The sequence below is a fragment of the Podarcis erhardii genome (genome assembly GCF_964252035.2).
Source record: "Podarcis erhardii genome assembly, chromosome: 9".
NCBI lineage: Eukaryota > Metazoa > Chordata > Lepidosauria > Squamata > Lacertidae > Podarcis > Podarcis erhardii.
In genome coordinates this window covers 25,126,867-25,138,055 of record NC_138512.1, presented here as the reverse complement: position 1 = coordinate 25,138,055, position 11,189 = coordinate 25,126,867, and the positions used below count along the sequence as shown (strand labels likewise).

Genomic DNA, 11,189 nt, shown 5'->3' with positions numbered 1-11,189 from the left:
GCCACAGTGTGAAGCAATACTAGCCACTGAAAATGTTTGTACTCAGATCTGTCTAGTTGGCTTCCTGTGAGCATCTGATTAGCCACTGTGAGAACATTGTGCCCTGACTAGATGGGCCCTTGACCTCATCCAGCATGGCTTTTCTTATGTTCTAAAACTTTTGAAAAAAATGAAAGGTTAAAGCAACCAGAATGTTTATGTTTTTAGCAAGTATCAAAAACATTTTTGTCTGTTATTTGTGTTTGCCTGTAACTCCAGCTATACATTCAAACCCTTAAAAACAAAATACAAACTTTATCAGGCCCTTAGGCTTGCCATAGAACAAAAATGGTGTGAACCAAGGATCGACACACCCAAACAAGCCCAGTGTCCTCTCCTGCCCCATAATGGTCATGTATGACCAACTTCTCTCCATGAGAAAGTGAAGAAAAGGAAGGCAAAATTCCCTCCATCATATTTTTTTTCTGTCTTAATTGATAGGCCCTCATTTTGAAGTTAGTATTAGCCAGTAGAAAGTTGGAAAAAACACACCCTTTTCTGCCCTATCATAGTTTCATTTTACAATTATTTGTAAATTGCTGTTCAAGCAGTCCTCTGGAGGAAGAGAGCCAAAATTAGCCCCCACTGTGTGTCAAATACTTCTGACTATCATGAGCACCTATTGGATAGTGTCTGTGACATTACTAATGATAATGCACACAGAGAAAAATCCTTAGAGGCAGCTTTAATGTTTAACAAAATCTAGCACATGGAAATGTCATGAGCAATATTTGCAGAATTATGTCAGTTGTCACACTGGTCCTAAATTAATTCATTTTCATAACTGAATCTGGACTAGTGGGGAGTGTGTGCATATATATGTGTTTACTGCTTGGTTGGTCATTCCAACTACGTTAGGACCATACCTGTGCCCAGTCCTATTAAGTATCATTCATGCTTTTGTTTTTTTTACACACTTCAGTCTGTTAGTGCTGCCAGAATTCCATTTACAGAGCAATCCCATGGAGGCCGGGTGTGTGTGTCATTGGTAAATGAATCACCACTTCCTAACCCCTGCCAGGCTCATGGTGACTAGAGCGGGAGGTGGGAGGGATGGCGATTTCTCCCCCCCCCCTCTTTTGGATGGTGTAGTTTTTCTCCCTTTGCCCGGGTCAGCTCAAGTGAATGGGGAAGCTTTGGATCCCGTAGAGAACTCCCCCAACATCCTCTCTTCCAAGCCCTACATGAAGAATTAAGATTGTATGTATATGTCATAAAGAGAGCAGTTTCTAACTTCTAACCATTTTGCTTCACAATCAGAATACAATTCATTTATGGAGATCTGTCAACTGAGACTGCAGCTTTTCGCTCTGTTATATAAAGCATACAAATGGTTTATTTCCTTTGAAGCAGGGTTGCATAATGTACAGGGCACTCAAACATAACCAAAATGCACTCAAGGCTTTTTATCAGGTAAAACAGGCAAGGAGTGCATATTTAAGCATTCTAATTTCCTTTTACATAAGCATCTTTTTAAAATGTGTGATATAATATTAACTCTTACAAAACTGTAAAAGAGTACCTATTCTCTGCATAAAAACCAGCTGTTGAACCATATTTGAGAAAATGATTCCATTAGAGAACAAGTTGGCACAGTGTAGACTGCGTAGCTGTTTTAAGTCACAGTCACACTGTACAGTGGTACCTCGGGTTAAGTACTTAATTCGTTCCGGAGGTCTGTTCTTAACCTGAAACTGTTCTTAACCTGAAGCACCACTTTAGCTAATGGGGCCTCCTCCTGCTGCTGCGCCACCGGAGCACGATTTCTGTTCTCATCCTGAAGCAAAGTTCTTAACCAGAGGCTATTTCTGGGTTAGTGGAGTCTGTAACCTGAAGCGTATGTAATCTGAAGTGTATGTAACCCGAGGTACCACTGTACATTTAAAGCATTATGACACCACTTTAAACAGTCATGGCTTCCCATAAAGAATTCTGGGAGCTGTAGTTTTGTCAAGGGTGCTGAGAGTTGTTAGGAGACCTCTATTCATCTCACAGAGCTGAAATTCTCAGAGTAGTTTTACAGTCAATCTCTCTTCGCAAGGAATTTTGAGAACTGTAATTCTGGAAAAGGAATCGGGCTTGATAACAACTCCCCAAACCCTTAAACTACAACTTCCAGATTTCTTCAGGGGAAGCCATGGTATCATAGTGCTTAGATTTATGGTGTGACCTTAGAGCACCTTCAGCCACTAAATTCCCCATTGCAACTGAGTTGTAGTCTCAACTACAAAGGAGGAGTTGCACAGGAGAAAATTGCAAGTTTCAGATGTATATACCCCACTTTTATTTATTTATTTACTGTTTTTTGGGGGGACACACACCCAAAAACAACCCTCAAAGCGGTGATTCTTATCTGAACAAATTCCCTTTCAAATGTTACCTCTGTAAATGTAACCTCTGGAAACACAAAGCAATTGTGGCTAGGAGTATCTTAATGTCCAAAGAAACTCTTGCAAATTGATCTTGTGAGCTGTTGCATAAGCACTGGACCTCCTGGGACCAGATATGAGAATCCCAGCACTGATATTGTAATGCTGGGACCTAATGCCCTCCCAGGCATTGGCCCAGGCAAAGTTGTACAGAGTTGTACAGAAACAGTTGCTCAACACGGCTGGAATCGGCATATGCGAGGGGCTCGTCTGTCCACCCAACCCTTATGAACCTGTGACATTAATAATCAGGTAATCAGTACTAACTACTGACTGGGAAACTTTAAAGCCCCATAAGAGATCTCCTTTGGTTGTGTCCCCTTCCTCCATAGGCCTGCTGCCCATCCTGATCATTTTTATTTTAGTGTTTTGTTTTGTTTTTTTAAAAAAGTTTTGTTCTTGGTTTGCTTGTTTTTACTTTTGTGCAGGTGGGGAGGGGGACCTCCGGGTTTCAACCACTCAGTGAGTTTTCCCCTCTTTCTCCCCAGAATACAGAGGCTCAGAGGCACTCTTGACAATAGGAAAGCAAGGAACGTGATATAGCATAAGGTTACCAGATTTTTTTCAAGGAATCCGGGGACACTTTTTTTTTTTTGAAAAGGGGGGGGGAATATTTTTATAAATTATTTAAATAAATAAATAAATAAAGAAGTAATATCTTCTCTTGGTCTCCTGTGTCACGTGGCCTTCCTCTGGGCCTCAGCATGCTCTCTTGGAGTGCTAGCTGCCGTGGAGTAGGCTTGGGTCAGGCCGGGCCTCGGCCATGGGTCCTTGCCCTCCTGGTGCTCCCCACCTCTCCTCCTCCTCAGCAGCAGCAGCGGCTGGGGTGCGGCAAGGTCAGGGCTCCCCTCTTTTTTCTCCTTCCTCTTTCTTTCTCTCCCTTCTCCTTCTCTCCTCCTTCTCACTGCATCAGCTCCAGTTTTTACTGGCCCCAGAGCACCGTTGGGCAGTTGGCTGCGTGGCCAGGTGCTCTCGCTCCTGGCTCGATTTGGGTCACGCGGGGCGGTCAGCGCTTCTCCCAGTTGACACGCCAGGCGTCCCTGGTTCCCCTTCGACAGTGGCAGCGGCAGTCTCAGCAGCCCGGAGCCAGCCTGGTAGTGCAGTGGCTCTGGCTGGCTTCAGGAGCTGCTCGCTGCCATGGCGCCCGCCATTTTGCCTCGCCGGAACTCCCCATATGATGTGTTTTGTGCCGTTGAACCAATCACACAACATTCATTCCCTACTAATAAGTCTACAACACTTAAAATATAAATCCCGGGACATTAAATGAAATCCGGGGACGTTCCGGGGATGGATTTTGTCTGGGGACAGATTTGTAAATCTGGGGACTGTCCCCGGGAAACGGGGATGTCTGGTAACCATAGTACTGTATAAATTCCTGGGGATGGTTTTTAAGAGCATGAAGGAAAGGGGAAATAATAATAAAAAGGAATCCTCTGGTGCCTGGGCTGGTGGAAGCCTGGGAAGCACTGAAGAGTGTTGCCTGTTTAGTAGTGTGGCTTTTGGATCTACAGTATAGAATTATCTGAGTGTATTTGTGTGGGTTTTGTCCTTTGGGATGCATATTGCTTGGTCATGTTTGGGTGAGAGGAAGTTGCCTGGTTATGTTTCTGGGAGTGCATACCCTCCAACATTCCTCTGGTGAAACTAGGGGCATCCCATTCCATAATGATAATTTTACTATTTATACCCCACATATCTTACTGGGTTGCCCCAGCCACTCTGGGCAGCCTCCAACATATATAAAAACATAATAAAATATTGAACATTAAAAAACCTTCCCTATACAGGATTACCTTAAGATGGTAACTCCATACCCTCCAACGTTTCTCCAAGGAAAATGGGGATCCTAAGGAAAAGAGGGGCATTCCGGGATCAAATCAGAAACTGGGACGGCTTCTCCAAATCATGGACGTCCCTGGAAAATAGGGACACTTTTTAGGGTCTGGGAGTGGGTTTGGGTGTTTCTTTGGGCAGGAAGTACCCATGTGTACCCATGAAAGTTTCTCAAATTTGGAAACCTTTTCACTATAGGGATATGGTCAAGAGATTTGCTGAGTGTTTCTAAATGAAGCTGTTGCATATGTGCTCCATATTTTGTTCTAGACAATTCTATTTATTTTTGGAGATAAACTGTGTCCTCTCTGCCACACTGTATGGTACACAATCTGATGTTGTCAGTGTCTCAGTAATAGAATTACTTAGATGAGATGCATGCCTAAGCTGTTTCTACTCTACAATAATAAAACCAGTATGTTTTTATGTTGTTGATGCAGAACTCTCGCAAGTTTGTTATTTCAGAGCCTGAATTCACTGCCAAAGATTTTCCCCGCTAGCAGTTCTTGCTTCTTCTTTTCTATCCTTTTTATCCAGGTTCTTCCAATCATTCTCAGATTCCATCTCTTCCCCCACCCCAATATATATATTTTTACTGCCATTTGGCATTAAAATCAGTATCTGAATGGATCATTTGGGGGAAACATCCTGTTTTAAAAGTATGTGTGTGTGTGTGTGTGTGTGTGAGAGAGAGAGAGAGAGAGAGAGAGAGAGAACGTATAAATTGGCCTGCTATGGAAAATATCCTGTTCCCTCCTCCTTGTACCCCCCGCCATAAGAAGCAAAGTATCTCCCTTCCAGAATTTTTTTTTTTTGAAGATGATTGCACATTTCTTTTCTTTTCTTATAATTTCTCCAAAGCATCTGATGCACTGTTGACTCAGGAATGTATTAGAAGGGAAGAGCTGGATCTCTGCCACTCGCTTACATAAGGAAGTAATAATAATAAAAAATGAGACTTTTGTTTTTGCTGTGATCTTCTGGCTGCCCGGATTAAACTCAAAACAACCTTTGATAACCTTTGTATCAATGATTAAAGGCTACACAGAAGCATTTCCCCCCACCCCCGTGTAGAAAACATGCTTGTTTTTGCTTCCTGCCTCAACATTTTAAGAAATGTTCTTGAATAGCCACCCTGATTCCCAAAGTATTTAAAAATGTAATCCTATGTTGTAAATCCATTCATTTATCACCGACTGGCAGATTGGCTAGCCTCTTAAGCAACCTCTGAAAAAACGGCAAGTATATTCCAGGAAATCTAAATATTTTGGATTCATTGGTTTAGGAACAAGGCTGTTAAGCATACCATTAAGAGCCGTGGTTTTAAAAGCATTGTTACTACAGCTGATCTGCCAGTTTGGAAAACAACAAAACAACCACATGGTACAGCCCTCTGGGGATTATGGCCACTTCATAATGCATGTGAGGGATCACATGATTAAATATTTTCCAACATCAGTGTGGAAAAATAGAATGTCAGGTGGAAGCTTCTTCTTTAGTTTAACCCATAGCATGCTAGGGTTTGTGTGTGTGTGAAGTGGTTTCTTTTTGGTTTTTTTAACGTGGGAGTTTTCAGCTGTATGATTCCCCCAGGCTCAGACTAGGAGCAGGGAAACCCGGTTTCAGATTTCTACTCAGCCATTATGTTCAATGGCGTCTGCCACTATCTCTTTTGGGATATCTCATAGGGCAGTTGTGAGGATAAAATGGAGACAGAGAACTATGTGCCCTGGGCTCTTTTGATTAACGGTGAGCATTAAACACAATCACCATCAGTACCACATACTTTTTATGAGCCTATATAAGGTTGTATGGGTAGATGGTAGACTAGGTGTGACCTCATCCCTATCTTATGACTTGTAGGTCCAGGATGCAGAGAGGACAGTGTGTTCCACATGATCTAGTACAGTGGTACCTCGGGTTACATACGCTTCAGGTTACAGACTCCGCTAACCCAGAAATAGTGCTTCAGGTTAAGAACTTTGCTTCAGGATGAGAACAGAAATTGTGCAGCGGCAGCAGGAGGCCCCATTAGCTAAAGTGGTGCTTCAGGTTAAGAACAGTTTCAGGTTAAGAACGGACCTCCGGAATGAATTAAGTACTTAACCCGAGGTACCACTGTACTGTTTTTGCGTAACACTCAACCGCTATGCAATATGTACACTTGCGTGTGTGTGTGTTTAAGACTTACTACCTTGCAACTTTGATTTGATCTGTTCCACGTCCCTCAGCTCTGCATTGGGTCCCCCCCTCCAACAGTTGAATCAAAATCCCCCATTTATTTCTTCATTGAGGTTCACTATTATTTCTAGGTGAGGCAGCCCCTCCCCTCCCAGTGGCAAATCAAGAACCATCTTGCCCTAAGGAGGAGAAGAGAGAAAAGGCTGCCAGACAGATCTGAATGTAGAGAGAAGGCAAGAGCATATTTCTAAGCCATCCATAAGTCTATGGCAAGACATAGTTTTTGAACCTCCCTGGTTTGTGTATTCCTAGTTTTTTTTTTGCTTTATATCACATCTTGGTAAGGCGCTCCATCAATACAATAAATAAAATCAATAAACATAGGGCAGTGCAAATAAACACTGCAAATTGTAGGCTTGCTAAGTTCCAAACAAAGCCCATTTACAGACTTCTTCTGCAAGTTAGGTAAAGGTAAAGGGACCCCTGACCATTAGGTCCAGTCGTGGCCGACTCTGGGGTTGCGGTGCTCATCTCACTTTATTGGCCGAGGGAGCCGGCGTACAGCTTCCGGGTCATGTGGCCAGCATGACTAAGCCGCTTCGGAGAACCAGAGCAGCGCACGGAAACGCCGTTTACCTTCCCGCTATTTATCTACTTGCACTTTGGCGTGCTTTTGAACTGCTAGGTTGGCAGGAGCAAGGACCGAGCAACGGGAGCTCACCCCATCACGGGGATTCGAACCGCCAGCCTTCCGATTGGCAAGTCCTAGGCTCTGTGGTTTAGCAAAAAAAGTTTCGCCAAAAAGCAAACAAACCCAGTTAAACGTAGAACTTGCTCTGCAGACCCCAGCTTCTCTGCAGAAAGGTTTGCTTCTGGATGAAAGCAGAGCTCCCTATACACTTTTGGCTTCTGTGCAGTTATGACAAGCAGGGCAAGTTCTGCTTAGACAGGTGTCAGGTGACTACTCCACAGCCTTTCATGACATCACAGAAAATGTAGGTGAGCATTTCTACTACTGGCTGCTTTCACTTCTAAAATGGAAAAAAAATTGAGGGCCAAATTAAACATTATGTGGGAAGCCACATTTTTCTAACCTGATTAACATAGGAAATCTTCTATCAGTAGGTGCACATGGCTGAGTGGGAATGATATTTCCTCACCCGACCTAATGCTTCCCTCAGCTTCATTGCTCCAAGTATTTTTCTTTCCATCTGCATGATGGATCTTTCTACCTTTTCTGTTCCCAGACAGGAAATATAAAACAAGCAACATCAACGGATATTTCTGCCTACCTTCACTCTTCATTTTGACCTTTTCCTGTTTTGATCTAGGTAGGCTCACTTGCACAAAATTTGAATCCTGAGGATGTCAATGATATAGATAATCATTTTCTTCACTAAACCACAAAGTTAATACTTTAATGCTGGGATATGATACCTGTTATTTGGCCACACCCTTAACATCATCTGCTCTGGAGCAGCTTTGGTGGCCAAAAAGGATTGTCTTCATAGTACAGTCATACCTTGGGTTACAGACGCTTTGGGTTGCGTGATTTTGGGTTGTGCACCACGCCATACCTGGAAGTACTGGAATGGGTTACTTCTGGGTTTCAGCACTTGCGCATTCGCAGAAGTGCCGAATCGCGACTCGTGCACGTGTGGGTCGCGGGTTGAGAACGTACCTCCTGCACGGATCATGTTTGCAACCTGAGCGTCCACTGTATTGGAACATGTTTTCCCCTCAGTGGACCTCTAGGTTAGTGGTATGCTAAATATTTAAGGATGTGTGGGATGTTAGGGGATGGGTAGTAACTTTGGTGAGGGACATGTTGTGCTCCTTCTGGCAGTGGCCACACCCTGGGAATGGCTTCTACTGGCCAGCTAAACCAGGTAAGGGGAGCTGATTAGGGACTTCCCCTGCATGTGAAGAAAGGCTCCAAAGGATTGAGCTGACAAGACCAATAGTGGGTCCAATGGTCAAGAAGGGAGTTTCTGCGCGTGCTTTAGAGGGAAGTGAGGACAGAAGAGGAAGAGAGGACAGACATCAGCCTGCAAAGGTTGCCCATCTAGGAGAAGAAAAACTCCAATCTGGGCATCCACTGCCTTGCAGGATGTCTTCAGGAGAGGATGAGGCTAAGGAGTAAACCCTACACAAGTCTGGAGTGGAATCCCTAAGATGGTTAGACGGCACCTTGTATGTCTCCTCCTGACAACTCCTGAAGCCAAACTGATGCCAAACGTATTGCTCCGCTTTCCTTTGGACCACATCAGTGAGTGGATGTCTTGTCATCTGGCAGCCCAGGACTTCCATACACACTGCTGAGGCTTGTGCCCTGAGGAAGTTACTTCACCCCCTGGAGGTACACTCTATTGTCTTTTGAGGCAGACAGATGTCAAAAAAACTGTAAGGAAATGGTTGCTTATAATCAATGCCATCTTCCTAGTTATATATGGCATGATTTTAGCTGTCTCTTTGAGAGGTGACTCCATTGCTACTTGGATTACTTTGCTGTTGCAGTTCCTTCCTTCCTTCCTTCCTTCCTTCCTTCCTTCCTTCCCTCCCTGGCCTTTAATTTATTTAAGAGGCAGCCAATGTGTTGCCCTCTGGATGTTGCTGGACTCCAACTCCCATCAGCCATAGCCAACATGGCCATTAATTGGGGAATATGGGAGTTGGAGTCTAGCAATGATTGGAAGCAACCCTGGGTGACAGAGATGGTTCCCAGGCAGTTGCTTACCCAGGCACAGCCTAGGCATAGGCTTGCTTTGCTTCAGAAAAATGGTGGCCTCATATTGCTCCAGACCTTCCCACTTCAGGTGAGAAGGAGGGTTGGTGAATCACTGGGCCATCAGTATTGTTCTGTGGTTACACTTTTGTTTAAATAAAAATCTTAGTGAGGAAAAAAGAATCGTACATATGAACAGGTTACATAACCAAGAAGAGAGATTTTATCACAATGGCCAAGTAAAAAATAAACGATAGCATGTACTATTTGACCAAGTTAAAAATAAACGATTGCGTGTACTGTCTTGAGTAGCTGAACAACACTTTACTTTCCCTTAAGTTCTAGGCCCTATGTTTTATTTCTACCTCTTGTCCTTGTGACAAATCTGTTTGATAAACTCCACTTACGCTCTACTGGAAGGCATCTTTTGTCTCAGACCCCTACTAAAAAGTAAACAATAAATTTCATTGTGACGACGTTTGCAACATTGCTCAGGAGGTGTAGCCTTGAAGCACATTACTGGACGTAATGTTCTTGTTGTTCACTTGTAAAGGATTTGTTTTGCAGATTTCTCTGCTAACTGAGTGGGTCCTGCCCTCTCAACAATTTAACTAAGCTTTTCTGCTTTATTTTTTGAATATTCTTGGGATCATTACCTTCTTTAGGTGATTTCCCAGACCTCCTTTGCTTACTGTCACTATCATCAATAAAAAAAATCCTGTTTTTAACAACGTTTTAGGCCATAACTGTGGTGTGATTTTCTGTACTCTGATTGTTCCAGTTCATTGAATAACACACACAGTTGCAAAACTCTTTATGCAATATGTTTTATAAGACACGGGAAGGAAAATATATTAGAAGCTAGTGTGGGCAATCTTGCCATAGACTACTAATATTATATTCTGTCCAATCCTATACATATCTACTTGGAAGTAAGTCCAACTGTCCAAAGCAGAAATGCATAGGACTGCAGCCTTACAGTGCAATCCAATGTATTTTTACTTGGAAGTAAATTCCACTCTGTCTTAATAGCCTGGCTCCCTAATAAGTATGTTTACAATTTCAGCCTTACAGAACAAGCCTTTGGGTGTCTACTCAGAAGTAAATCCAACTAAGTTTAATTGTACTTACTCTCAAGTAAGTGTGTATATCAGCCTTCCCTTGCCTCATGCCTCTTGTTTCAGATTATAACTCTTGTTATTCCCTGCCAGCATAGCCAATGGTTAAGGGCGATGGGTGTTGTAGTCGAAACCATCAGTACTATTCTACTGAAATCACTCCTTCCCAGGGCTTTTTTACAGCTGGAAGTCCCTGGAACTCACTTCTGGTCCCTCTCCGGTGGGTGCCATTGCCATTCTAAGAGACCAAGGGAGATGGTCATGGTGAGGTCAGGTACCTCTTTTTCCAGAAAAATAGCACTGCTCCCTCCTTTCCACTCACCAGATCAGTCATCTTTTAAGAAGGAGTGTTGCCTGTTTAGGATGTGTTTTGAGTTTACACATAGCCTGGCCTTCTGGAGTTGACTATTGCTCCACATGAAGTTCACCCTAAAGCCCACCTAACGCTTCCCCGTAACTCCTTGCATTTTAGGAGACCCTTGGTGGTGGTAGGCATGTATTCAGTACTGTACAGTGGTACCTCGGGTACCACTGTACAGTGGTACCTCATTCTGGAGGTCTGTTCTTAACCTGAAACTGTTCTTAACCTGAAGCACCACTTTAGCTAATGGGTGCTGCTGCTGCACTGCCGGAGCACGATTTCTGTTCTCATCCTGAAGCAAAGTTCTTAACCTGAAGTGCTATTTCTGGGTTAGCGGAGTCTGTAACCTGAAGTGTATGTAACCTGAAGTGTATGTAACCCGAGGTACCACTGTACAGTGGTACCTTGGGATGCGAACGGGATCCGTTCCGGAGCCCCGTTCGCATCCTAAAACGGAACGCAAGATGCGACGGTGCGTCTGCATGTGCGCGGGTCGTGTT

The 11,189-nt window shown here is 43.6% G+C and overlaps 1 long non-coding RNA gene across 1 annotated transcript in view; it reads right to left on the bottom strand.

The window, feature by feature from the left end:
* Positions 1-7,320: 7,320 nt before the first annotated feature.
* Positions 7,321-11,189, bottom strand: part of LOC309349691 — a 76,980-nt gene continuing 73,111 nt past the window's right edge. The window contains exons 3-4 of the long non-coding RNA XR_014160086.1: positions 7,778-7,844; positions 7,321-7,516 (exon numbers count right to left, since the gene is read on the bottom strand). This is a non-coding gene — a long non-coding RNA (uncharacterized lncRNA). The remainder of the gene's footprint in view (positions 7,517-7,777; positions 7,845-11,189) is intronic.